This window comes from Penaeus japonicus, unplaced genomic scaffold (genome assembly GCF_977035675.1).
Source record: "Penaeus japonicus unplaced genomic scaffold, GWHDUDI00000001_assembly GWHDUDI00000037, whole genome shotgun sequence".
Taxonomy (NCBI): Eukaryota; Metazoa; Arthropoda; class Malacostraca; order Decapoda; family Penaeidae; genus Penaeus; species Penaeus japonicus.
The window spans coordinates 18,008,903-18,032,321 of record NW_028234439.1 but is presented as its reverse complement, the minus strand read 5'-3'; the positions used below and the strand labels follow the sequence as shown (position 1 = coordinate 18,032,321).

The 23,419-nt window shown below is 47.8% G+C and overlaps 1 protein-coding gene across 3 annotated transcripts in view; it reads left to right on the top strand.

Moving 5' to 3' along the window:
- The window catches only part of LOC122245021 (synaptosomal-associated protein 25), a 103,655-nt gene that overhangs the window by 38,116 nt on the left and 42,120 nt on the right, over window positions 1–23,419 (top strand). For 2 of the 3 annotated variants that reach the window (XM_086532102.1, XM_086532101.1), the window contains exon 2: window positions 20,337–20,413. The exons of the other annotated variant lie outside the window; for it this stretch is intronic. The gene's annotated coding sequence lies outside the window, so the exon portion shown is untranslated. The remainder of the gene's footprint in view (window positions 1–20,336; window positions 20,414–23,419) is intronic. 3 annotated transcript variants of the gene reach the window in all.

Genomic DNA, 23,419 nt, shown 5'->3' with positions numbered 1-23,419 from the left:
TACACTTTAACATATGTTAAGGATACATGATGATACTTCTCTCTCTTTCTTTCTCTCTCTCTCTCTCTCTCTCTCTCTCTCTCTCTCTCTCTCTCTCTCTCTCTCTCTCTCTCTCTCTCTCTCTCTCTCTCTCTCTCTCTTCCCTCTCTCTCTCTTTAACTTTCTCTCTCTCTCTCTCTCTCTCTCTCTCTCTCTCTCTCTCTCTCTCTCTCTCTCTCTCTCTCTCTCTCTCTCTCTCTCTCTCTCTCTCTCTCTCTCTCTCTCTCTCTCTCTCTCTCTCTCTCTCTCTCTCTCAGAAAAAAAATATGTAACATATACAATGTTTGCCTGTCGGTTTTGTCCGTGGTTAGTTGGATACGTATTTCGTTTACCTTGGGAGATTTACGTGCGCGTGTGTATGCATGTATGTATGTATGTATGTATGTATGTATGTACGTGCATGTGCGTATCCAGGGAAGGGGGAGGGGGAGCAGAGAGCGAATGGGGGTGCATGGAAGCGGTTGATTGATCTTATTGCTCAGTTTTATAGTCGTCTGCGTGATTGGCTCCGGCGATTGTGCGTCTGCGAATAACTCTTGCTTGTTTATGGTTTATGTAAACATTTCTTTATTTTGATATTATTATTTTTTTTAGTATTTTTATTTTTTATTGTGTGTTGTGTTTGTGATGGTGGTTATTTTGTTCGCGTCATGCACGTTCTGTTTGAGTTTTTTTTTTATGCCGAGGAAGTTTGTTCATTTTTTGAGACTGTGTGAGGCATACAAAATGAACACCTAGCCGTGCATGACGTTCTAGAGCCAGAATGAATTTGCCGTTGCAAATGTTGCAGTGCAAACAAGCGGAACTAACCACCGGCAACACCAAACAGCTCGGGGACTATTTTCGAGGCGGTTGGCCACGGGACTGTTCCGGGGGGATCGTAATCAGCGCTTGTGTACTTGGAAGGTGGGGGGGAGGGGGGGGATTGGGGGAAGGGAAGGGGGAGGGGAAAGGGGGAAGGGAAGGGGGATGGGATAGGGGTAGGATAGGAGGAGGGGAAGGGGGGCTAGGGAGGAAGGCAAGGGAGAAGACAGAAGGAGAGAAATGATGGTGAGGGGGTGTGGGGGAGGGAAGGGGAGGGAGGAGGGAGGAGGGAGAAAGGGAAAAGAAGAATGATGCAGAGAGGGAGAGAGGGAAGGAGAAAGACAGAAAACTGACGAAGGTGGACGAGTGAATGTTCAAATTAAGGAAAGAAAGAGATTATACAAAGGATGTAGAACGAATATTCAACCTAGGAATGGTGGGGGACAAAAGAAAGGATGGGGGTGGGGGTGGGGGTGGGTATACGGAGGGGATAGGGGGGTGGGGGCTGAGAGAAAGATTGAACGCGGCGTCGACATCGTCAAGAGAAGGGGGGTGGGGGTAGGGGGGGGGGCGTTGGTGGGGAGGACTTTGATTGATGTAAAAAGGCTTGACGAAGTGGAGGAGAGCGGGGACTCGTAAGGAGTCTGGTAGAAAGGAGGAAGAATGGGATTGGAGGAAGAGAAATGGAGGTCTAGAGGAGGAGGAGGAGGAGGACGAGGAAGAGAAGGAGAAGGAGTAGGATTTGAAGGAAGGAAGGAAGGAAAGTAAGGATAGAAGGGGCGAATTGAAGAGCAGATAGGAAGGATGAAGGAAGCACAGGGAAGGAAGAGGAATGTGAAAGAAGGAAGGGAGGAATTAAAGGAAGCAAACGGAAGGAGGAAATGGATAAAATGAGGAGGAGCAGGAGGAGAAAGGGGAGTTGACAAGTAGAAAGACCCGGATTGAAAGGAAGGAGATGAAAAAATAAAGACAAAAACAACGAAGGAAACGAAATAAGAGGAGTAATTTAGAAAAGGAAGGAAATCAAGCAAAATCGAGAGGAATGGGATATTGACGAGAGAATGGCAAGGAAGCCGAAAGAATAGGAACCAATAAGAAATTCAGCGATCCTGCCCGTCATAAAAGGAGCGTAATGGCTGTGAAAGGATATGATAGAAGGAAAAAAAAGTGTCGAGAAAATAAAAAGTTGACCGGGAGGGGGGAGATAAGGAGGAATGGAAGATGGAAGATGGAAGAATAAGGAAGGGAAAAATGAAAGAATCGGACACCCGAGTGCAAGAGTGAAATTCAATCCACAGAGACTTTTTTTTTTTTTTTTTTCCCCAAGTCCCGTGTGACACCCGGGGTGAACAATTCTTAACTTTTTTTCGGGTGAGAGAGCGTGAACTTCCAGACATCGATATGCAGACAGTTCTGACTAATGCCTTGCGTCGGATACAGACAGAAAGACGGAGGAGAAAAGATTGACAACAATGAATTGGAATGTGGAAACCAGTATTATTTTTTGTAGGAAGTGTTGGCTGACATTTTTAAGCCTAAACGTGAATTCTATGACTTTTTCGTGGTTAAAAACCGTTTCAATATGTATGTGACGTTAGGCACACACAAGCGCATTCTTAAAACGCTCCCAAACACTGTAGTGCTATTTTTAGAAACAAGTATGTGAACTTTAGCGGGTACAGTTCGGTGTCTTGTGTAAATAGAATGTGGGTAGCCGTGAACGTAGACTTTATTCGCCGACACGACCCTGTGGTGCCTCGTGTCTTCCCTTAAGTGTACATGCATGCACTGTTTGTGGTATATTTGCGTCTTTTCTTTCTGTATAGATAAAGTTGTTTGTGTGGATTATTAAACTGTAAAGGGGATAAATGGGTTGGGAGTTCTTTTTTTAAACTGACCTACATTTAGCCCTAGGAAAAGGTTACACCGAACCATATCGATTGTTCTTATTGACCAACACTTAGGTTGGTGCGGGCGGCCTCGTGTGTGTGTGTGTGTGTGTGTGTGTGTGTGTGTGTGTGTGTTTGTGTGTTTGTGTGTGTTTTGCTGCGACTTATTCGTGTTTGGTTTGCTTGTATGAAACGGAATAGATAGTTGATGCCAGTGAATAACCATGAATAACATGGAGATGATGAAACTTTCTTCCTTCTTTCTGTTTGCCTTTGTCTTTCTTCTCTCTCTCTCCTCTCTCTCTCTCTCTCTCTCTCTCTCTCTCTCTCTCTCTCTCTCTCTCTCTCTCTTTCTCTCTTTCTCTCTTTCTCTCTTTGTGTCCGTCCCTCCCGCTCGCTCTCGCCGATGCAAGAGTCCCATGACTTTACGAAACCAGACAGAAATACGTCCTGCGAAACCATGAAAAGAAGAAACCATTTGATTCGAAGAGAGATTATTATTTATTTATTATTTTTTTCATTAAATAAAAAAAATATATATATATATATTATAACGTAACGCTATCGAAAAGCCGACTGTACTCGCGACCAAGGACAGGGGGCGATTGCGTCATATCACAACCCATAAGGTTTCTTTCTACCATGTTGGATTGGGTGGACAGAGGGGGAGGGGGAGGGGTTGGTGCAGTTGGGGGTGGGGGTGGGGGTAGGGGGGGTGGATGGATGGATGGATGCAATTGATGCTTGATTGACAGGATTCCAGATGTGAGGGAAGGGATAGGAATGTTGAGACGGGCGTGGGGGAGGGTAGGGGTGGGGCGGGGGGTGAGGAGTAGAAGCTCCTCGCGTATATGGAATCTCCCTCCCGTATGTGGTATGTTGTTATCGAAGGTGAGGTGTTGCAACATGTTCTGAGAACGCTCCAGCCGCGGGTTCGGTAACAGCGGCGGCAGTGGCGGTGGCGGCGGCGATGGCGGCGGTAGCGACGGCAGGGCGTAGCTTACACGAAGGTTCGGATTAAAGGTGGTGTGACCGCTGCTGTTGCCGCCTCTGCTGCTGCTGCTGGCGGCGGCGGCGGCGGCGGTGGTGGTAGTGCCAGTGCCAGTGGCGACTGTTTGGCCAGCGGCGGTGTACAGGACGTGCACGTGTATGTACACTTAGTATGTGCGTGTGCGTCACCCCTTTCCTTACTCCCCTCCCTCCCTCCCCCACCCTGTCCCCACACTCCTATTCCCTACCCCCTCCACCCTGTCCCGACACTCCTATTGCCTCCCCCACCCCACCGCACCCCACCCCACTTACCACTCTATACGCCTGTAGATCGATCACACCTCCCTGCCCCCCACCCACCCACCCACCCCACTACCCACCCCACTACCCACCCCACTACCCACCCCACTACCCACCTCACTACCCACCCCACCTCCACCTCTTTGGCCTGCGGCAGTGGTGGAGGAGCTGCCTGCAATGTGGAGTAGTGGAGCACGTGGGCTGTGTATGTTTTTTTTTTTTCTTCTGGAGTACGACTCGAACAAACGACTCCCTTCCTCCATCGTCGAGTCGTACTCAAGTTCTTGCGTGGGTTTAGGTGTGTAGGTAGGAGGAGATGAGGGGGGAGGGGGGGATTCGAGTGCTTGTGTTGGCGTTTGCGACTGTGTGTGTGTGTGTATGTGTGTGCTTGCGTGTTTGCATATTTACTTATGTATATTCTTCTTTTATTTATTTTCTAATTTTACTTTTGTTTGGGTATGTGGTCTTCTACGCATGCTCATCACCGTCATCATTTATTCTCAGACCATTAAATAAAATTATCCTGATTATTAAGCGAACTGGACAAAAGCAACAAAAATATTCCTATGACGACGGCGCCATGTTGGCCTGTTACTTTTGTTGTTGTTGTTGTTGTTGTATTTTTAAGCTCAGCTCACAACTCATTTGCAACAATCTTGTTCTGCCGCTGCACACCGATGCTATTTTACAATATGAAGCCCGCATTAACCTTCTCTTTCTTCGAATCCGCTGTAATGACTTCGATTGCAAGGTTGATTAATCCTCGGCTAAGACTTCGGCTTCGTAATTTGAGTTGCAGGATTGAGGGGGAAGGAGGGGGAGGGGGGGTACGAACTCTTTGATTACGATATGATTTTATTATTATTGTTTTGTTTACGTCTGCCTGGTCGTCAGCCCTATGTCTGGTTATGTCTGGTTGATTAGCTTATTATCTTTGTGTCTCTGCTTGTCTGTTTATTTCCCTCTCTGTCTGTGTATCTGATTGTCTCTGTGTTTGTCTGTCTATTTGCTCGTTGCTATGTCTGTGTATCAAATTGGCTACCTATCTACATATCTCCGTCTGTATGTGTGTGTGTGTGTCTGTTTATCTCCCTGTCTGTCTTGAGTGTAGACTATGACTGACTGTCTTGTCTGTCTGTCAGCTCGATCGCTAATTTCCCTGTCTGTCTGTCAGATTGGATGTCTGTGTCTCTGTCTGTCTACTTATCTGTATATTTGCATATCAGTTTTGTTGTCTGTGTCATTGCCGCATGTCTGTCGGTTGGTATATAAGTGTCTTATTTTCCTTGTAAGTGAACTTATTAAATTGAATTGAGGAAAAGAGGGAGTCACTTTGATAGAACGAACGATAGACTCTTATTAAAAGGCGTATTAAAAGTCCTTGTTAGCGAACGTGTGGTTTTCCGATAAAAGGTAAATTTAGCCAATCAAATAGTTGGGTGGTCTGTTGTCTGTATGGGATAGGCTTTGTTTTGGCTTTCTGGTTTCGTCTCTCTCTCTCTCTCTCTCTCTCTCTCTCTCTCTCTCTCTCTCTCTCTCTCTCTCTCTCTCTCTCTCTCTCTCTCTCTTTCTCTTCTCTCCTCTCTCTTCTCTCTTCTCTCCTTCTATCTCTTCTCTCTCTCACTCTTCTCGCTCTTTTTCCTCTCTCTCTCTCTCTCTCTCGTACTCTCTCTTCTCTCTCTCTCTCTCTCTCTCTCTCTCTCTCTCTCTCTCTCTCTCTCTCTCTCTCTCTCTCTCTCTCTCTCTCTCTCTCTGTGTGTGTGTGTATGTGTGTGTGTGTGTGTGTGTGTGTGTGTGTGTGTGTGTGTGTTGATGATGTTACTGTGGATGTGGATGTGGATGTAAATAAGCAGAACTGGGTATATCCGACATGAAGGGGCTCGGGTAAGGAGGAAGGGAGGATGAGAAGGAAAGAGGGAGGAAGAAGAGAAGGAGAGAAGGACTAAGAAGGTAAGGAGAGAGGAACGAAGAAAAGGAGGATTAGAAGAAAGGGAAGAAGGGATGGGAGGAAAAGAAGAAAGGAGGATGGAGGGAGAGGGGGAGATCCCGTGGCTCTATGGCTGTGGGGGTCTGGCACTGGCGAGGCCCTAGTGATGAATGGAGTAACGTCAAAAAACGTCACGTGTCTTTTTACATTTTTTTTCTTTCTTTCTTCTTTTCCCTCTTTTCATTTTTTACCTCTTAAGGGCGTTGCGAAAATGTTACCCGCAAGACGTCGGAAAGTCCGGCCGTTCGCAGTGGTTGTGAAAACGTGGTTGTTTGGTTTAGAGTCTGGCGTGGTGGTGGTAGTGATGATGATGTACCGTGGGCGAGGTGATTCTGGATTGTGATTGGCGATGTGGTGATTGGTGTTTGTGATGAAGAGTTCCAGTGGTGAATGCCGTCCGTGGGGCACCGTAGTGGTGAGTTTTATGACGCAACTGCAGCTTAATGATTGTGATGATGATAATAAATGATAATCCAATAATAGTAAAAAATGATGATCGTAATAATAGTAATGGTGATTAATGATAATAAGGATGATAATAAAAAACAATAATAATGATAGATTCAAATGAAAAAAAGGATAGTACTTTCCCGAATGCACTGTGATGTGTGCTGAACGTTACATGCGTGATGTACCCGTATTAGAAGAGCATGTTGTGTGTGCCATGGCGTCAAGGGTGTTGTGAAAGGGAGGGTGACTTTATAGTGACGACCTGGACTCTCGGACGAATGCATGGGCGTGGCGTAAAGAGTGCCGTTACTGCGACAAAGGGGGAAACTATGGGCGTGGTCTCGGATCTCCTCGTGGGCTGACGGGCGTATGAAACAGAAGCAGAAGAAGAAGAAGAAGAAATGATAGGAGATGACCCTTGGAAACGGAGGACATGCTCTGTCTTTTGGGAAGGTTTGCTGTGGGCGTGCGGGCGCGGGTAGCTGGAAGGGGGAAGGGGGCGAAAGGGGCGTCGTGTCATCAGGATGCTGGTCTGCACCGCCTGTGCCGCCCGGTATTGATTACACGATCCTCCACCTCCTCCTCCTCCTCTTCCTCCTCCTCCTACTTCTCCTACTCCTACTCCTACTCCTACTCCTACTCCTACTCCTACTTCTCCTACTGCTTCTCCTCCTCCTCCTCCTCTTCCTCCTCTTCCTCCTCCTCTTCCTACTTCTCCTACTCCTCCTGCTTCTCCTACTCCTCCTCCTCCTCCTCTTCTTCCTCCTCCTCCTCTTCCTCCTACTCCTCCTGCTTCTCCTCCTCCTCCTCCTCCTCCTCCTACTTCTCCTCCTCCTTCTCCTCCTCCTGCTTCTCCTCCTACTTCTCCTCCTCCTCCCCCTACTTCTCCTCCTCCTCCTCCTCCTCCTCCTCCTCCTTCTCCTCCTCCTGCTTCTCCTCCTACTTCTTCTACTTCTCCTCCTACTTCTTCTACTTCTCCTCCTACTTCTCCTCCTCCTCCCCCTACTTCTCCTCCTCCTACTCCTCCTCCTCCTCCTCCTCCTTCTCCTCCTCCTGCTTCTCCTCCTACTTCTTCTACTTCTCCTCCTACTTCTCCTCCTCCTCCTCCTCCTCCTCCTCCTCCTCCTCCTCCTGCTTCTCCTCCTACTTCTCCTCCTACTTCTTCTACTTCTCCTCCTACTTCTCCTCCTCCTCCCCCTACTTCTCCTCCTCCTCCTCCTCCTCCTCCTTCTCCTCCTCCTGCTTCTCCTCCTACTTCTCCCCCTACTTCTCCTCCTCCTCCTCCTCCTCCTCCTCCTTCTCCTCCTCCTGCTTCTCCTCCTACTTCTTCTACTTCTCCTCCTACTTCTCCTCCTCCTCCTCCTACTTCTCCTCCTCCTCCTCCTAGTGCTTCTCCTCCTTCTCCTCCTCCTACTCCTACTCCTCCTCCTACTCCTCCTCCTACTTCTTCTCCTCCTCCTCCTACTCTTACTCCTCCTCCTACTTCTCCTCCTCCTCTTCCTCTTCCTCCTACTTTTCTTTCTCTCGCCCCCCCCCCCCTCCTCTCATTGCTCTCTTTCCTCCCCCTCTTGCTCCTCCTATTTATTCTCCTTCTACTTCTCTTCCTGTTCTTTATCCTCCTCCTCCTCCTCTTTCTGCTCTCTTTATTCCTACTCGTGCTCTTCCTACGTTTATTATTTTTCCTTCCTCCTGCTCTTCTTCCACTGCCCTCCTCCTCTTCTTCTCCTTGCTCATTTGCCTTCCTCCCCTCCTTCCTTTTCCTCCCCTTCTCCCTTTTACTCCTCCTTTTCCTTTTCGTCCTCCTGTTCCTTCCCTCCTTCTTCCCCCATCCCCCCTCTCCATTTTCCTCCTCCCTCCCTTCCTCCTCCTCCCTCCTCTCTCCCTTCCTCCTCCTCTCTCCTTCCTCCCCCTCCTCCCTCCCTTCCTTCATCCCTTCCTCCCTCCTCCCCCTCCCTCCCTTCCTCCCCCTCCTCCCTCCTCCCCCTCCCTCCCTTCCTCCCTCCTCTTTCCTTCCTCCTCCCTCCTCCTCCCTCCTCCCCCTCTCTCTCCTCCCTCCTCCCTCCTCCCCCTCCCTCCCTTCCTCCCCCTCCTCCCTCTCTCCCTCCTCCCTCTCCCTCCTCCAACCGCTGCCACCAGACAGCCGTCCCCTCCCCTCCCATCCCACCCCACCCTTCCCCCCATCCCCCCAGCCCATTCAGACACGCTGCTAGACCGAGTCTGGCCCCGTCCGCGTCGGCCCGAAATGCTGAGCGACACACGGTCTGGCCGGTCTAATATTAGCTACTAGGCCCTGTTAATCATATAAATAACGCCGGGGTGGATGCGCGCCGAAACACACACACAGACACAAAGATGGGTACACACGCACGCGCGTACAGGTTGACGAACACGCTGACACGTACTGACACATACGCTGACACACATTTACTGACAAACACGCTGACACACTGACACACACACACTGACACACTGTCACACTGACACACACGCACAGACACACACGCACAGACACACACGCACAGACACACACGCACAGACACTGACACACACACAAACACAAACACACACGCACAGACACACACGCACAGACACTGACACACATACACACACACACTCACACACACACTCACACTGACACACACACAAACACACACACACACTGACAGACACACACAAACACAAACAAACCGGAGAGGGACTGGAATCACATCCATCGCCACACACACAAAACATCTGAACTCCGAGACGCTACGGCCTGAGATGGACGCATTCATTCCTCGAGGAACATGGAAGGAAATATATGTATTTTTTTGAAGTCTTTAAGAAAATAAAAAACATTTAGGATAATTTTTGTGAAGGATAAGGGATTAATTATTTTTTGAGCTACTAAATGACGGAGAAAGAAAATGGAAAACCGTTCTGTGTATATATATTTGGGGGAGGACATGGTAGATAATGGTGTATAAGAAATCGCTAAGTAATGAAACAAAAACGCACACGATATTTTTTTTTCTATAAAGATTTATAAGATGAAAAGATGTTTTTGGTTGTGGTCAAAGGTAGACTAAAGTACATTTTATATCACGTGTGAGAGGGGCGGACACCGGACATGTGGGCGCTCTCACGCACGCGCGCCTTGTCCTTTTCTTTGTTTTGATCGCTGCCTGTTTTATTTATTTGCTTCTTCGTTTCTCACTATCTACTTATCTGTCTCTCCCTCCTTCCCCCCCTCTCTCTCTCTCTCTCTCTCTCTCTCTCTCTCTCTCTCTCTCTCTCTCTCTCTCTCTCCCTCTCTCTCTCTCTCTCTCCTCCCTCTCTCTCCTCCTCCCCTCTCCCTCCCTCCCTCTCTCTCTCTCTCTCTCTCTCTCTCTCTCTCTCTCGTTCTCTCCTCTCCCTCCCTCCCTCCTTCCCTATATGTCTCTCCCTCTCTCTCTCACCCTCTCTCTCTCCTTCTCTCCTCTCCCTCCCTCCCTCCTTCCCTATATGTCTCTCCCTCTCTTTCTCCCTCTCCCTCTCTCTCTCTTTCACCCTCTCTCTCTCCTTCTCTCCTCTCTCCCTCCCTCCCTCCCTATCTGTCTCTCTCTCCCTCCCCCCATTTCTTTCTCTCCTACCTCTCTCTCTCTCTCTCTGTCTCTCTTTCTCTCTCTCTCTTTTTCTCTCTTTTTTTTCTCTCTTTTTTTTCTCTCTCTCTTTTTTCTCTCTCTCTTTTTCTCTCTCTCTCTTTTTCTCTCTCTCTCTTTCTCTCTCTCTCTCTCTCTCTCTCTCTCTCTCTCTCTCTCTCTCTCTCTCTCTCTCTCTCTAAATATAAATATATATCATCTATATATATATATATATATATATATATATATATATATATACATATATCTTTCCAAGTTCTCACTTTTCTCCTCGTCGATGATGCTCCCGCGAAGATGCTCCGCTGAGTGAACACGATCCGCAAACACCAAATCGAGGGGCAGACCCAGAAGGAGAGGAGAGAGATGAGAGAGAGAAGGAGAGGAAAAAAAAAAAAAAAAGAGAGAGAGAGTAAAGAAGGAGAGAGAAAAAAGAGACCCCCAGGAGGAGAGAGAAAAAAAAGAGGATGAGATCGGGAAAGAGAGAGCGAAGAAAAAGAGGAGAGCTGAGTGAAGAGAATGAGAGTATGAGAGAGAGAGAGAGAGTGAGAGAGTGAGAGAGTGAGAGAGTGAGAGAGTGTGAGAGTGTGAGAGTGTGAGAGAGAGAGAGAGACTTTATCGACAAACAAAAAGGACCTCGAAGGGGGGAGGAAGAGGAAGAGGGAGAGAGGTGTGAGAAGGTGTGAGGAAGAGCGAGAGGGAAAAGGAAGAGGGAGAGGGTTAATTAGGATGAAGAGGAATGGGGGAGGAAGGGAGGGAAGAGAGGAGGGAGGAAGGGAAAGAAGAAGAGAGGGAAGAGAGGATGGAGGAAGGAAGGAAGGGAGGGAAGAGAGGATGGAGGAAGGAAGGGAGGGAAGAGAGGAGGGAGGAAGGAAGAGAAAGAAGAGAGGTAGGGAGGTAGGAAGGGGAAACTGGAACGCGGAATCGTCTTCGTCTCTCTCTGTCAACAATGATGTGCCTCGGATGCATGAGGTGTTTATTCGACGGACGCGAGGGAAGGAAGACTCCGACAGACACGAGAGACAGACACAAAGGACAGGCAGCTGGAGGGGAAATAATCCAGTGTCGATGCGTCCGAGGGAATGAGCACCCTCCTCCCCTCCCCCTCCCCCTCTACCCCCCTTCTACCTACCCACCTTTCCAAAAATGCGCACCGTCTCCCCCTCCCCCCCCCCAAAAAAAAAATAATAAAATAAAGAAAGAAAGTAAAAGATGTAATAAAAAAGTTGCCAGAGGAGCAAATAAAGGAGTAAATATGCGAATGGAGGAAGAGGAGGGGAAAGGACAGAGAGAGAGAGAGAAAGAAGGGATTCTTTTTAAAGTGATGTAATTACCGAGCAAGTGGATATTCAAGTCTGAAAAACTAAGACAACACTCGAGGTCGACCTCAAGATGATGTAGTGAGTTCACGAGGGTCGTGGAGTGTTGAGGGATAGAGAGAGAGAGGGAGAGGGAGATAGAGAGATGGAGAGAGAGGGAAGGGTAGAGGGAGGGAGAGAAATAGAGGGGGGAGGGAGAGAGGGGGAGGAAGAGAGAGAGAGAGAGAGGGAGGGGGGGGGGGGAAGGAAGGTTGAGAAATGGAGGGGGGGAAGGGAGAGAGGTGGAGGGAGGGAGGGAGGGGGAGAGATAGAGGGAGGGACGGAGGGAGAAAGAAAGAAGGAGGGAGGGAGATAGAGGGACTAAGAGAGGGAGGGAAGGAGATAGAGGGAGAAAGAGAGGGTTATAGAGATACAAAGGTAGAGGGGGGAAGGGAGGGAGGGAGTAAGAGAGGGAGGGAAGGAGATAGAGGGAGAAAAAAGAGGGTGGGAGGAGAGGAGTGCTGAGGATTAGAGAGAAAGACAGACAGTAAGTGGAAAGTGGAAAACAAAGAGAACAAGAAAAGGCTAGACAGACAGACAGACAGACAGACAGGAAAACCAAAGAAACTAAGAGGAGGCATCACAGTGAAAGCGAGAACGAGATGACAAACAAACAATTAGTCAGACAGTCAGTCAAAGAAGAGAAACCGGGACTGACGCACATAATCCACAAATTCAATAGATAGCTAAACGGATAAAGATCGGGAGGAGTCCCACAGCGGCGCCCGGCTGAGGTTGAGAGGGTGGGGGGAAGGGAGGGGGGATAAGAGGAGGAGGAGGAGAAGGAGGGGGTGGGGGGGTGGCAAGTGTTAGCCGCCAGAGGATGCAGGACGTTCACACCAAACAAGTATTGATTAAGAGAAAGGACGCCTGGGTTTAAGACGACGGAGAGAGAGAGAGAGAGAGAGATACCCTCCCCCTCCTCCTTCCCCTCCCCCTCCCCCTCCCCCTCCCAGCCACCAGATCCTGAAATAGCGCGGTTATGAAGGAGGGTCTGTCTTGTTCTTGTTTTGTTTTTCTTTTTCTTCATCTGTTTTTTTTCATCTTCTTTTTCTTCTTTTTCTTCTCCGTCTTCTTCTTTTTTATCGTCAGTCATTATTTTTATCCTTATTTGTTTATATTATATTTCCTTTTCGCTTTTCCTGCAACATCCTTTTCCAAATATCTCTTGTCCACCTTTAACATTCCTCCCTCATCTTTCTCTATTTCTTTCTTTCTTTCTTCCTTCTTTCGGTCGCCAGCTCTCTCTGAGGATGATAGCAATGACGATAGTGATAATTGTGTCAAAAAATTTGCAAGTTGCAGAATCAGTCGGAATCGGAAAGGAAATTGGAAAACGAACTTGCAAATCTGTCTTGCGGTGACAGGAAATGTAGATAAAAAGATTTTACAAATGGCTCACCTATCCATTAAGATAAGACATTAGAAAAAAGATACTCATTCCAAACTGCTGAACTATCCATTAAGATAAGACATTAGATAAAAGATACTCATTCCAAACTGCTGAACTTATACATTTAAAAAGAGAAAATAAGGTTTTATTCGTTTGATGGATTACCAGACTTATGTTTTGTTCCTTAGTTCATGCGAAAAAAAATATTAAGAATTCCTATAGCATTGAGTTATTTTGACTGTACATGCGTGATATACTAAGAGCACGGCTTTTGAGTTCAGTCTGTTTTGAATGATTTCTGTGTCTGTGTCTGTCTGCTTCCACGTGTCTGTTTTTGCGTGTCTACTTGTGTCTGTCTGATTCTGCGTGTCTGCTTGTGTGTGTCTGATTCTGTCTGTATGTCTGCTCTTGCGTGTCTGTTTCTGTCTGTATGTCTGCTCTTGCGTGTCTGTTTCTGTGCGTTTGCGTCTGCTCTTGTGTGTGTATCTCTGTGTCTTTGTCTGTCTGTGTCTGTCCCAATCACTCCGTTCCTCTTCACTCCACTTGGCCATCTTGTTGAGGAATGCCATGTGGATGAAATTCCGGCGGTGGTCGATGATCAGATCATGATGTGATTGCTGATGTGGGATTGCGTCCGGCGGAAGGGAAGCTTGGGCGGACAGAGGTAATCCGGATGTGGGCTTGTGTCTGTTGGGGATTTGGGGTGGGGGGGGAGGGGGTGTTCTCCTTGCTTTCTCTTTAATTTCTCTTTACTTTCTCTTGCTCTAGAGCTGTTTCTATAGCTTCTGTCTCTCTCTTTCTCTTTCCTTCTCCCTCTCCCTCCTCCCCTTTCCCTTCTTCTTCTCCCCTAGCCCTCCCCCTCCTCCTCCCCTCTCCCTTCTTTTCCCCTCTCCCTCTCTCTCCTTCTCCTCCCTTCTCCCTCTTCCCTCTAATCCCTTATTCCTCCCTTCCTCCTCCTTCCCCCCTCTTCTCCACCCTTCCTCCCTCCCTCCCTCCCTCCCCCCCCCTTATCGCCCCATGGGTGATTTGAAAAGACGTAAAAAATGAAAGTGATTGGATAGAGAATAGAATCAGTGGAGTAGATGGTGAGTAGAGGAGTGGACGGTTCGCTTGACGGGAATAATACCCCCACCCACCACCACCATCACCACCACCCCTTCTCCTACTCCACTCCACTCCACTCAATTCCCACCCGCTCCCTCCCTCCCCCCCACCCCCACCCCACTCCCTCAGTCCCTCCCTCCCCACCCCACCCCACTCCCTCAATCCCTCCCTCCCCACCCCACCCTACTCCCACAATCCCTCCCTCCCCACCCCACCCTACTCCCTCAATCCCTCCCTCCCCACCCCACCCCACTCCCTCAGTCCCTCCCTCCCTCCCCACCCCACCCCACTCCACTCCCTCAATCCCTCCCTCCCCCACCCCCTCCCTCAATCCCTCCCTCCTTCCACCCCTCCCCCACCATCGCTATGATTCTCATGAGTTGGTACTTGCGCAGTAATAACGTGATTGAGGTGGCGTTGATAGGATCTTGTTTTCTCTCTTCTTCAGCGCTGACTCCTCCTTCTTCTCCTCTTTTTTCTTCTCTTTTCTCTTTCCTTTCTTCTTTCTTCTCTTCTCTATCCTTTTCTTCTTTAATCTCTCTTCTCTTTCTTTCCTTCTCTTCTCTCTCCTTTTCTTCTTTCTTTCCTTCTCTTCTCTCTCCTTTTCTTCTTTCTTCTCTTCTCTCTCCTTTTCTTCTTTCTTCTCTTTTCTGTCCCATCTCTTTTTTTGTCTTCCCTCCTCGTCCTCTGGTTTCTTTTCTTCTCTTTCTTCATCGTTCTCTGTCATCAGCTAATTCACCTGCTCTTATTCTTACACCTGTTCGGTCGTCATCCACATCCCCGTCCTCCTCCTTCTCCCCCTCTTCTTCCTCTCCCTCATCTCCCTCTTGTTCCACCCCTCTCTCTCCTCCCCTTACCCCCATGTCCCTCCCCCTTCTTCTCTTCCTCCTCCACTCGTACTCCCCTCCTCCTCCCCCACCCCTCTCTTCTCTCCCTCCTCCCCCTCCTCCTCCTCCTCCTCCCCCTCCTCCTCCTCCTCCTCCTCCTCCACTCGTACTCCCCTCCTCCTCTCCCTCCTCCTCCTCCTCCTCCTCCTCCTCCTCCTCCTCCTCCTCCTCCCCTCCCCCTTCTCCACTCTTACCTCCTCCCACCCACGCTCCTTGATAAATATGTTCCCGCCGTTATCGGAAATCTATTTCTGAAAGGACCCCCGCGGGAGCATCTCAAAAAGGTGTAGAGATGGGGGAGGGAGAGGAAGGAGGGGGAGGAGGGGAGTGGAGAAGGAAGAAAAGGGGAGAGGAAAGGGAAGGATGAGAGTGGAGAGGGAAGGATGAGAGTGGCGAGGGGGACGGGAGGGGAGGGAAGGGAAGGCAGAAGAAAAGGAGAGAAGGGAGAGAAGTACAAAAAGGGAAGGAGATGAATAAGCAAAGAAAGAGAGAGGAGAGATGAACACAGAGAGAGAGAGAGAGAGAGACAGAGAGACAGAGACGGGAGACGGGAGATGAACAGACAAAGAGAGTGAGATAGAGAGTGATAGAGATGAACAGATAAAGAGAGAGAGAGAGAGATACAGACAAAGAGAGAGAGGGGGGAAATGAACAGACAAAGAGAGAGAAACAGGAGATGAACAGACAAAGAGATAGAAACAGGAGATGAACAGACAAAGAGAGAGAAACAGGAGATGAACAGACAAAGAGAGAGAAACGGGAGATGAACAGACAAAGAGAGAGAAACGGGAGATGAACAGACAAAGAGAGAGAGACGGGAGATGAACAGACAAAGAGAGAGAGACGGGAGATGAACAGACAAAGAGAGAGAGACGGGAGATGAACAGACAAAGAGAGAGAGACGGGAGATGAACAGACAAAGAGAGAGAGACGGGAGATGAACAGACAAAGAGAGAGAGATAGAGAGTGAGAGATGAACAGATAAGGAGAGAGAGAGAGAGAGAGAGATACAGACAAAGAGAGAGAGAGAGAGAGAGAGAGAGAGAGAGAGAGATATGAATAGACATAAATAGACAGACAGACATAGATGAACAGACAGACAGGCAGAGAGGGAGAGAGATAAACTGACAGAGAGAGAGAGACAGATGATGGCGACCTAGCCCTCCATCACGGCGGGATGCTCTGCCCGACTTGCCATTGTTGAACTGATTTCGGAATCGGGATTGTGGCTTGTCGAGGGCTCTATTATTCTTATTATTCCGTGGATAATGTCGCATATATATATATATATATATATATATATATATATATATATATATATATATATATATATATATATATATATATACACATATACATATACATATACATATACATATACATATACATATACATATACATTCTCTCTCTCTCTCTCTCTCTCTCTCTCTCTCTCTCTCTCTCTCTCTCTCTCTCTCTCTCTCTCTCTCTCTCTCTCTCTCTCTCTCTCTCTCTTTCGCTTGCAATTTGTTAATTTGGAAGGATGCCTTTTGTGATTTTTTTTTTATCTTTCTTTGTTTATTTTTTTGTCTTTAGTCTGATTTCGGTATGATCGTGTTGTTGTCGTTGTTTTTGTTATTTCTTTTGTTTTATTGTTATTATGATTATTATCATTGTTGTTCTTATTGTTATGGTTATTTATTGTTATTTGTTATTATCGTTGTTGTTTTTGTTTTCGTCACTACAGTTATTATCGATAATATTATCATCATCGTCATTATTATCATAATCATTATCATTATTATTATCAGCAGCAGCATATCAACATCCTAATTATCCTAATTACTATTGTTACCACATGTTTTATTAGTTTTACTTATCATTATTTTCCTTGACTGGCTGCCGTCTCTTCTTCCCCGAATTTGCTTTGTTCTTGTTCCGTGGGGCGCGAGTCGGAGTGAACGAGTGAACGAGTGAACAAAGTCAGCGTTCGATCCGACGGGATTCTTTGGCGATTTGGTTGCTGTTATTTTTGTTATTTTGTTTTTTGTTATTGCGGTTGTTGTTGTTGTTGTTTTTGTTATTGCGGATGTTGTTTTTGTTCATTTTTTTATTGTTATTGCTATTTTTCTTTTTCTTTTTCTTGTCCTTTTCCTGTTTCCTCTTCGTGTCTTCCTTTTTCTTTCTATTCCCCTCATTGCCAGCTCCCCTCCCCCCTCTTCTTTTTATTCTTCCTGGTCATCTCTTCTTTGTCCTTTCCTATTCCTCTTTTTTCCCAATGCCCTCATTCCCCTCTCTTCCCTTCCCGCTCTACACTCCTCCACTTCTCCCCTCCTCCTTCCCATTTCTTTCCTCACCTATCACCTTTCCTCCTCCCCTCCTCCCCTCCTCCCCTCCTCCCCTCCTCCCTACCTCCCTACCTCCCTACCTTTCCACCTCTCACCTCTCCACCCACCCTTCCACCCCTCCATCCTCACCTCTCACCTTTCCACCCTACCTCCCCACCTCTCCATCTCCCCATATCCACATTTCCCCATCTCCCCATCTCCCTATCTCCCTATCTTCCCACCTCTCGCCTCTCCACCCCATCCACTCCTTCATCCTCACCTTCCTGCCTCCCCACCTCCCCAACCCACCACCCCTCCACCTCCCCAACCCACCACCCCTCCATCCTCACCTCTCACCTTTCCACCCTACCTCCCCACCTCCCCACCTCCCCACCTCCCCACCTCCTCATCTTAGACCCATTAGCGGCAGCGTGACAGCCTCTCTCATTCAAGCCTCGACGGTGAAGACCCTCCCTTTTTTCCCCTCTCTTTTTTCCCCTCTTCTCTTTTTTCCCCTCTCTGTATTACCAATTTCCCCTCGTCCTTGTAGACCCGGAAGTCGGTCGGTCGGTCGGTGGAGCACCAGCCGGGAGTAGTCGGGTCGGGACGGGACCATCGGCGGGTTGTTCTCGTGGTCTTTTTCTTTCGAAATTATTGTTATTATTTTTAGTATTTTTGTTGTTGTTGTTGTTATTCTTAGTCTTTGTATACTACCCTTCTTCGTATACTCTCCTCTTCCTTCTTCTTCTTCTTTTTCTTCCTCTTTATCATCTTCTTCTTCTTCTTCTTCTTCTTGGTCTCCATATACTCGGTGGTGTTCTTTTTCGTCGTCTTTTTCATCTTCGTTGTCTTCTTCTCCGTCTAGTCATTCTTGTTTATTTTTTCTTCTTTTCTTCTCTTTCTTCTTCTTCTACTTCTACTTCTACTTGCAAAACTTAAAAGAAAGAAAAAAAAGGGGGAAGAAAATCGGTGACATGACGCAAGCTATCGCACGAACCTGTTGACCTGTAACCTGTAAGCCGAGCTGGTATTCTTTTCTTCCTCTCTCCTCCCTTCGCCTACCCCCCTCCCTTCGTCCAGAGGGATACCCTTCGGTGAATAATACAGGACAACCAACTAGGCCTCGGAAGGTCAAAGGGCAAAGGAAGGGGAAGGAGAATGTCAGAGGTCACAGCTAGGATAAGGTGTTAGGATGGAGGTGACACTGGGTTGGCATCTATTGTCCGCTGGAGTGGCGGTTGCTTCATCTTCCTCTTCTTCCTCCTCCTCTTCTTCTTCCTCCTCCTCATCCTCATCCTCCGTCTCCCTCTCCTCCTCCTCCTCCTCCTCCTCCTCCTCCTCCTCCTCCTCCTCCTCCTCCTCCTTTCTTAGGCTGTTTATCTGTATCTTTCGAGAAATAGGTTGACTGGATGGAGGAGATAAAGAGAGAAAAATATTAAGAATTAGAGAGAGAGAGAGAGAGAGAGAGATGAAGAAAGAGAGAGAGAAAGAAATGAAGGAAAAGAGAGAGAGAAATGAAGGAAAAGAGAGAGAGAAATGAAGGAAAAGAGAGAGAAAAAGAAATGAAGGAAGAGAGAGAGAGAGAGAAATGAAGGAAAAGAGAGAGAGAAATGAAGAAAGAGAGAGAGAAAGAGATGAAGAATGAGAGAGAGAGAGAGAAAGAGGGTTGTCATATGAGAAGAATAAAATGAAGAACGGAGCCGAGTCCGAGTGACAGCGGTGAAGAAAAGGGGAGAAGGGGGGGAGGGGGAGGGGGGAGACACCGTACGCGGTAGTGGTACCAGACGCCACAGACAAGAATGGGACAAGTTTTTTTTTTTTTTCTCTCTCTCTCTCTCTTTCTCCTCACAAGACAAATAAGCCGGGAAGAGATGGAGGTGGAGATGGAGATGGGGGAGGGAAAGAGGTGGAGGGGGAGGAAGGGAGGAGACGTCTAGGAGGAGGAGGAAGAGGGAGGGAGGGAGGGAGGGAGGGAGGGAGGGAGAGAGGATAAGGAAGGGGAGGAGACGCCTAGGAGGAGGAGGGGAGGGGAGGGGAGGGAAGAGGAGACGGTTAGGAGGAGGAGAGGAGGGATATAGGAAGATGGAGGAGGGAGGGCGAAGAGGAGTATATGGAAGGAGGGGGGAGGGGGAGGGGGAGGGGGTTTAAGTGTGGAAGTCACCCTAATTGGTGTTTATGATTGTTGTTGTTTTGAGAAACTTTAAATAGGGTTAGCGCGAAGTGGGAGGGGGGGGGGGGTATCGGTACAGAAGGGGAGAGAGAGGAGGGGGTCCATAACTTCTCATTATCCCCTTCCACCCTTCCTCCCCGTCCTTCCATCTCGGACAATAAGCCTGGGTGTTGGAGTCTGTCTAGCCTATATATATGTTTATATGTATACACACGCACACACACACACACACACACACACACACACACACACACACACACACACACACACACACACACACACACACACACACACACATATATATATTTATATATATGTATATAATATAATATATATATATAATATAATATAATATAATATATATTAGATATCTTTTTCCTAATTCCTCTTTATACTCATTATTTCCTTCTTCTTTTTTTTTTCTTTTAGTGATTGGGTCTTAATCATTCATGAAACGCGATTTTCAAAGTAAAGTAAAAAAAAAAAAAAAAAAAATCAGGGAAGTGAAGGGAAGAAAAAAGGCCTGATTTTATGGGCTTCAATTAAGGTTTTTTTTCAATCATTGCTCGTCCACGCGAAGTTCTTCCGAGATACGATTCGTGAAGCAACCGGAAGGGAGGAATCTTGTTTGTTGAATATGCAAATTGCGATTTCTTGGTTGCAAGCCCTAAAATGAATGCTAGTTTGTGCTTCAGGTATGGAAGTTCTCTGATACGGAAATAGTAGTCGAAGTAATAAGGTGTTTGAGAGGAATTCTTGTTTGTCTTTTGTCTTTTGGTTTGATTCGCTCTCACTTACTTCCGTTCGTTTAGGCATTATTATATAAACACATACACTGTCACTCGCTTTCTCCCTCACTCACTGAATTTCTCTCTCACACACACACACACACACACACACACACACACACACACACACACACACACACACACACACACACACACACACACACACACACACATCCCTCTATATAAGTTTTATAAATTTAAGTAACCGTTACCGTTAAGATTATTTAACTCACCTTTCTTCCCTTTTCTTCCAGTATTCTCCTCCTCTTCCCTTCTGACGCCGCACCTGTCAGATCACTTCTCGCGCTTGCCGTCCACGGGAGCCTAAAAGGTAAATAAAGATCAGCTGATCCGAGACCCGTCCCGTACTACCCCTTCCACCCCCTCTCCACCGCCAGACACCCCCCCTGTGGGCATCTGTGGAGGAGGGGGGAGGGGGGGAGGGGTGATCCGAGGATTCCGAGGAGGCTGCTCTAGACTTTAAGGATTTTAGGGTTTAAGGAATTAGTCTTAAGGAAGTACTGTAAGTCTTTTATTTATTTATTTGTATACATTTCTAAGGGTAGATTAACGGACTCGACGTGATAATTTTAAGATAATTTTAAGGATGTTTTTGTTTTACTTACTATTTAATTATTTATTTTTTTTTTTTAGGGATTATAAGTACTACGATTTTGATGGTATTTCATGATGGTGTTGTTGTTCTGTTGTGATGTTGCACTTGGTCGTCGCTCAAGAGAGAAAGAAAGGAGCAAAGTTTTAAGGTCGCGACTACGGTGAAGGTCAGATGACCACTGATGACGTCATCGTTGTGTGGGAAGCTAAAGAGAAAGAGAGAGAGACAGAGAGAAAGAGAAAGAGAAAGAGAGAGAAAGAGAGTGGGCGCGAGGTGCGTGGGCGTGCATGCGTGGGCGGACTGCTGTATCGAAGGGCGAGCGGCAGCGGAGGAGGAGGCGGCGGCAGCGGGCGCACGAGCGGGGCGTGGCGGCTCCTTTAAAGTTCCGCTCGTGCGCCGGATTAAAGTAGTCCTCCAGACAGCATGGCGTGGGTGGTGGGTCGCCGTTTTGGGAGGTCAACCGCCGCCCGCACGACCACCCACGCCCATGACCCACGACGGGTGTGGGCGTGGCCTTCGTGTCTGTTGTTGGTGGTGGTGTTTTGTCTCTCGTTCCTCTTAGTGTCCTCGTTGGGGATGGGAGGGGGGGTGGTAGTGATGGGAGGGGGAGAGGGGGGAAAGAGTGGAAAGGGGTGGGTGGGGGGTAGTGATGGGAGGGAGGATAGGGAATTCTAAGGAGGGCGGAAGGGAGGGGAGGGAACAGGTCAGGGGTACAGGTCAGAGTGAAGATACAGGTTAAATAGGTGGGGTGGCCGGGGTAGGGGGTAGGTAGGAGGAGCGGCTATATGGGTCAGGGTGAGAACGCTGGTTTGAGAGCCGGGGGGAGGGGGAGGGAGGGAAGGGGGGTCAGAATGAAAGTACGAGTGAAATGAATGAGTTTTCGTGAAAGTCGACCGAACCGATTGGCGGGGATGATAACAGCAGTATCAAAGGTTGCATGAAGCAGAAGACGATTAGGGAGGGGAAGCAGGGATGGAGAAAGGGAGAAAGGGAAACACAGGGAGTGCGAAACATGGAGTAGCTAGAGAGAGAAAGATGAAAATAGAAGGAAGGAAGCAAATGAAAGAGGGACAAGGATAGGGGATTTTTTTTTTTGGGGGGGAGGGGGGATCAGCTGATAACGTATGGAGAGACATAAATAAAGAACCGACTTTTAGAGAACGAGGAAGCAAGCAAGCAGACAAACAGACTAAGCAGGGGGGGGGGGGGAGGCGAGAGACGGGAAGAGGATAGTCGGCAGTAAAAGCACGAGATAAAGCAGATAAAAAAGACATCTTTACGGGGGAATTAGAGGAATAATATACCCACGAGTAGTGACGGTAGAGGAAGAGAGAAGGGCGAAGAGGAGGAGGAGAAGGAAAAGAGATGGAGATAAGAGAGGGATGAGAAGGGAGAAATAGAAATAGAGGGAAAAAAACGAAAGTAATGAGAGAAGTGGAAAGATAGAGAGGGAATTATACCACGAGGAGAATAGGAGAGAAGGGGAGAGACAAAAAAAAAGTAGTAGGAGGGGGAGAAGAAGAAGCAGAAGGAAAAGAGATGGAGATGGAGATAAGAGGGGAAGAGTAGGTGTAGAGAGAGAGAGAGAGAAATGTAAAGAAAAGAAAAGAAAGAAAAACGAAAATAAGTGTAAAGAAAATAAAGAAAAAGAATCTGTCACGATCTTTCCTTCAGTCCCACGCGCGTGGTTGGGGTGGGGCGTGTGGGGGTTAGGAGGGTAGGGGGGGGCGGAGCACATTGTGGAGGTTCGGATGCCAGTGACAGAAGGGTGCCACTGAGAGGATTAGGTGCCTGCCGAGGTAGGGTGAGGGGCAGGGGTTGGGGGAGTGGGGAGGGGGGACTCTTTTTCCTTTGACAGGTAAAGTTCTTAGAAGTCCCAGTAGGAGGGAGGGAGGGAGGGGAGAGGGGTGAATGAGAGTAAATGAGGAAATAAGAGAGAGAGAGAAATGAGAAAAAGGATGAAGAAATAGGAGAGAGTGAGAAGACACACAAACACACACGCACACACACACACACACACACACACACACACACACACACACACACACACACACACACACACACACACACACACACACACACACACACACATACACAGACGCAGAGAAAAGAAAAGAAAATGGGGAATAGAGCCAGAAAAGAAAATACAGATATTTAGGAGTCGAATGAAATTAGGAAATACAAAAAGACAAACTAAATCACCATGAATATTTTTGACTCGTATGACCCCAAAAGTTATATTATAAAACGAGAACTTTTGGAGTTTTTTTTTATAATAGAAAGGATGTGATATATTCAAGGATCTGGAAAATGGGAATGGAGACGAAGACATTGCAAGAGAAAATTGCAATGGAAAGACTTCCTTCCTACACGAAACAGTAAACCGCTTCCGTTGCACCGACACCTCGCTAGCCTTCCCCTCCCCCTCCCCCCCTCGCTCCACTCCTGTCTTCCTCCTCTCCCTCCCTTATCACCACTTCTTCCTTTCCGTCTTCCCTCTATCTCTCCCCTCCCGCCTTCCCCTCCCCTTCTTCCTTCCCGTCTTCCCTCTATCTCTCCCCCCCCCCCCCCCCCGCTTTTCCCCCCCCCCCCCCCCCCTTGCCCCCACGCGTATGCAATGGAGAACAAACCTAGCTTACAATACTACCTCGAGAGCGGACGGGAACGTAGCGTGTTAAAGGGAACGGTCTCTTGGCGATACAATTTTTTTTTTCTCTTCTT